The following is a 5,395-nucleotide window of genomic DNA, read 5'->3' as shown; positions in this document are numbered from 1 at the left end:
GAGAGGAGCTATTTGTGAGTTCTCCTCTGCTAAGACCACCTGACTAAAGTAGAACCACACGCTCTGAGGGAGAGAGAGCACACGGAGCCTTTGCAGAAGGATCCATGAAAACATCCAAAGGCACAGTGCTCTAAATCTGGACACAGGAATCTTCTGATTTATCTTAGTTGGAAATCTTCTCCTTGATATAAAGAGTCAACTTCAAGATAGTGAAGTTGGATGGGCAGGTCAGCCTCTTGAATATGCAATTCCTTGAAAAATTAAAAACAACCATCCTTCCTTTACTAATCTTGTCGATACAGAAACAGAAATGTGGTTCTAGGGGAAATTCAAAGCCCACCCACCCTTCTTACCTATATTAAAGTTTCCATGTTCTTCTTAGGTCAAGGTATTGGGAAAATAACTGTTCTGCACTCAAGAAAGAAGAAAAACTTAGATAATAATTTCCCTACACCTCTGATAATAGGATATATGCCCCAGAAGCTCTTTAAAGTGCTTAGTCCTTCCTCAGGCCCTTCTGCCAGCAACAGCTGTGTTGTCCACGTCCTGAGAACCAAGTCTTTAAACGTGAACATGCAAAGAAATAATTCTAACTTGAGAGTGCCTTGCTACCTGAGACTGAAAAGAAAAATGCTGATGGTAGACAAACTGGATATTTTTATCCACTCAGATGGATTTTCAAAACTAACAAGGTTGCCACAAGATTTTTCCAAAAATTCCTTTGACCAGAATTTAGTCCACAGCCTCCATAAGATTACATATCAGGGCAAATCTAAATCTGAAAAGTCTTCTCTGCACATATTAGTAAAAATCTTTAGCTTTCACTAAGCAAGTAATCATTCTTGGTCCATCTTCCAGAAACACAGTTCACAGCCTACTCTTTTATATAAAGAGATGATTCTGGATTATGCAGTTTTACTGACTCATGGCTAAAATTTAGGAAAGAAGTTATATCTAGTGGCATTTGTATTATTATTCTTTGTCTTTTATTACTAGGGATGGGGGTGGGGAGGCCTCAATCAAGAACCTGCGAGGGAAAGTTACTTTTCCCATATGCATACAATGGAATACTATTCAGAAATAGAAAGGAATTAACCATCAACCATGCAAAAAACGTGGGTGAATCCAACATGTATATTGCTAAGTGAAAGAATTCAGTCTGAGGAGGATTCACACTGTAGTGCTCCATTTCTGTGACATTCTGGAACAGGTGAATCAGAGATGGTAAACAGGTTATGGTGTGGGGGTTGAAATAGTCCACGTGATACTTAAGTGATGGATACCTTCCATGAGGCATTAGTCTAAACCCATGGATTTTTACAACCCAACGAGTAAATAATAATATATTCAAATTTAGTTTAAAAATTTTTTAGGATATGGGAGTGTCACAGGATGGAATAGAGAATGTGACAAAGAATCTAACTCGTTTAGAAATGTATGAAAAAAACTCACTGTTGGGTGGTGGGGCAAAAGATATTTGACCTAATTAACTATGGAAAAGACTGGAATCTTGTAGAACAAAGGCAAATTGTGCCATCCATAAATACTGGACTCTGTAAGTTCTTTCCCATGGTGGTAGACGTTAACAATACTGAAACTACTATATCTGTAATCCAGAATGGAGTAAGCAGTGAATTCAATGGAGGATAAATTATGGAAATCAGATTTCTTACCATTGGAGAGGGAGGTTACAGACAAGCAAAAAGGTTACGATACCCATGTAAAAATGGATAGATTTCATTTCCTCAATTTTAAAAACTTTTGTTCATCAAAAGGTGCTATCCAGAAAGTGAAAACATAGCCTACAGAATGGAACTAAATATCTGTACATGATATATCTGACAAGAGCCTGTTCTTCAGAACACATCAAGAACTTTTACAAATCATCAACAACAAGAAGATAACCCAATTGTTTGAATAGAAAAGGACTTGAACATATCCTTCTCCAGAAAAGAAATGCAAATGGTCAACAAGCACATAAAAAGATGTGCACAATAAGAAAGGAAACCCACGAGGTGGAACTATGTCAGAGGAAAGCAAGAACCCATGGAAAGAGCTTTCAGTAGCAAAGCAGGAGTGAACTGAACAACCAAATACTGTTCTGCTGAATTGTAACCAAAAGCTTAGAATAATGATCTGGGTGGAGTGTCCACCCTGTTAAAAGTAAATTATATATATATATATATATATATATAGAGAGAGAGAGAGAGAGAGAGAGAGAGAGAGAGAGAGAAAGCGAGAGAGAGAGAGAGAGAGTGTGTGTGTGTGTGTGTGTGTGTGTGTTTCATGAGAACTCTTGAATGAACTGTGAGGAAGAACTCCAAATAGTTGATGTAGATACTCAGTCATTCATTAAGGGGGTGGGGCTATCTCCCCTGTCCTGAAGTGTGGGGGCCTCATCTTAAAGGAGACACACAGTGCAGACTTAAGGAAAAAGTGATGTCACAGTGGGGGAAACCTTACAAACAGTACCTAAGCCAGGAAGACAAAGTTAACATGAACAGTGATAAGTTGCTTTGATGTATGTTCCCGTGATATAAAGTCATGAGAAAGCAGTTAACCTCTGGGATCTGCTTCCTCAAAACCCATGAGTCTATTCTAATCACAAGAAAAACAGCAAGTAAATCTCAGTGTGAGACAGGCTACAAAATACCTAACTGTCTCCTCCTGAACACAGTCTAGGTCACTGAGAGAAGGATAGTGTAAGAAAATATCAAAGCCAAAGAGATCCAAAAGTGACATGATGAGTCAATGCCATGTGATACCCTGGATGTGATCCTAGGGCAGAAAAATGGAGAATAAAAGGAACCTGAATAAAATATAAGTTTTAGTTCATAGTAAGGTATCCATATTTGTTCATTGATTGTGACAGTTCTGTAGAAAACTAGAATGAGAGGTGAAATTAAAAGTTAAATAAGAACAAGCTACTGCATCAACCTGTAAATCTAGAATAAAAGGGTGATTTCCTCATAACACACAAACAAAATTAACCCTCAGGTATGGAAAATACAAGCAGACCAATTAACCATCCTATGACCCTTTCTCCCTGATCATTTCCAAAGAAGATAAAATACTGAAGCATAAATTAATTAATACAATTTTTAATTTACCTACTCTTGGCTATTACTATAGAGAGTCTAATAATATTGGGGTCTGTTGAAAAACGTGTTTGCCACGTTGAAAAATTGTGCAATGAAGGATACATATGCCAGTATAATTATAAAATGGTGTATTCATAAATGTGCTAGTCTCCTTTGGAATGCTGACATTTGGTGGTTCACAATCTCCTACTCCCTAATTTTCACTAGAAATTAAGGTTATAAAGGGTAAGAATTCTAATATATTTACATGAACTATTGGGAATAATAAGGGTGAAGTAAAAACTGTGTTCAAAATATGCAAAGAAAATAAATTGGTTTTTGGTAAGGAAGGGTAAAAAAGGTATTATGGATGTGGTTTTGGTGAGGTGAAAGAATGGGTTGTTTTTGCCCTAAAATAATTTAGAGGTTGTGTCAGTGTTCCAGAATGCATAAGAGGGATTAGGGACAAGAGCCTGAATGGGAAAATAAAGTTGTAACAGGTCTGTGGAAAAGAGAGAAACTTGTATGATCAAGCCGGCTAAGGTTGAATAAACTTATCTATAAGGTTGGTTTGTTTGTTTGTTTTTAATAAGGCCAACAGTGTAGGATGGAAAACTAGAATTTGCTTTATCTCTGTCAAAATGACAAAGTTTCTTGTACTATCAGTCTGTCTTAATAAGAGATTGGAAAAGATTTTTCTTTACCCTTTGAGTAATCTGCCTAGGAAACAACTATTTTGTGTCTTAAAGTAGTTTCCTGTACTTCCTGTTGTCTTTATCATGTCTTTGGTTAGTCAACAAAATCAAGCATTCTCTGTATTGAAAGAGATATGGTTTTTGGGTTTTGTTCTTTTACAAACATATAACTTTTTTTTTTGCCTTTGAAATATTTTATTGTCACTTTGGTTAAATAGATAAGAAGGATTGTTTCATAGTGATCTGTAATTCTATTTAGTTAAGTGTTCAAATATTTTGACATTTTGGACAACATCCTGAATCAATTTCTAAATAAAGTTTTATCGACTTTGAACTGACTGAGATTTCCCAGAGGGCTCCTGGAAAATCTCAAAGGATTTCTTCTCACACCTTGTAAAAAGATAGATGTTAAACTAATTAGGTTTACTTGATATACTAAATTACACAGAAAGCACTGTCAAACAAGAAGCAGTGTTTATGAAGGAGGATGATGGAGGTGAAAGTACACGTTACCCGGAAGGAAATTAAGAAGGAGCCAGAGAAGCCCATCAATAAAGAGAAGACATTCCTGCTGCTGCTGTGTGTCTTCACCACCAGTAACTTCTCCCACCACGGAATGGACACGTTCTCCTGCAGAAATGTACAATCCAGTGAGCTACAGAGCTACACTTGGTTGAATGCAACCTTGAAAGAACTGACTAGTTTAGTAAGAGAAGTCTACCCAGGAGCTAGAAAGGGTACATAGATCAATTTTGTAATTGTTTTATGGAACTTAAAAGATTCAGCTGTCAAATAAGAAGACTGGCAGCACCATGTCTAGGAGAAAGAAGACTGATGATTCTGTAACCCTGCAGTCTCAGAAGTTCCCTGTAGGAGATCACTTTGACATAACAATCACGCCTCTAAATGGGGCACTTCCTCCTTCTGACTATATGCAACCCTATTAAATTTTCTTTAAAATTTCTTGTGAAAAAAAGAAGCAATGTTTAATCTTCTTTAGTTTATATTTTTATGGATATATGCTATTAATATGTTTCCAAAATTGTATAAAGTTCCTAGAAATATGTCAATGTCTTTGTTGTCCATGACATTGGACATGAAATGTCCAGTTATAATGTAATTAGTCATATTTCCAGTTATTATCTTAAAATGTTATGTCATTGAAACAATCAAATTTCCTAGTCGCATTAAAGTGAACTCTCATCAGGTCTTTAATCCTGACCATCTTAAGCCTTTTGTCATTCATAGTTATCCTTTTACTCTGATGCTTTCTGAAAGCTCTTACAGTCAGTTACACACCAATGTGCTTTATCATCAACAAAAAAGGAAAGATTTAGTGGAGACATTGATGTGTTCCTGAACTGCTGACCCCAAATCAAGCAAAATAAGAGTGAATTACATGTGACTGAATGAACTGATAAAGATCATTATAATTTTTCTAAACTTTTATTTGAAACATGCTGGTTCTTTAATGACTTATATTCCAGATTAAGAAACCGTCTTGCCCTTTTTTTAACAAGCTATCTATAACTTGCAACAGTTTAATACATTAAGCCTTTGTAAATTAAAAATAATATACATTTATCTTTTCTCTCTTCCTGATCCCTCTGGAATTTAGCA

General features: G+C 36.0%; 1 pseudogene; it reads left to right on the top strand.

Annotated features, from left to right (window-relative positions):
• The first annotated feature begins 4,265 nt into the window (after positions 1–4,265).
• LOC112404070 (histone deacetylase complex subunit SAP18 pseudogene) lies at positions 4,266–4,722 on the top strand (annotated as a pseudogene).
• Positions 4,723–5,395: the final 673 nt, after the last annotated feature.

The sequence above is a fragment of the Neophocaena asiaeorientalis genome, unplaced genomic scaffold (genome assembly GCF_003031525.2).
Source record: "Neophocaena asiaeorientalis asiaeorientalis breed wild unplaced genomic scaffold, Neophocaena_asiaeorientalis_V1.1 scaffold792, whole genome shotgun sequence".
Classification (NCBI taxonomy): Eukaryota; Metazoa; Chordata; class Mammalia; order Artiodactyla; family Phocoenidae; genus Neophocaena; species Neophocaena asiaeorientalis.
This window is presented reverse-complemented; position numbering and strand designations above follow the sequence as displayed.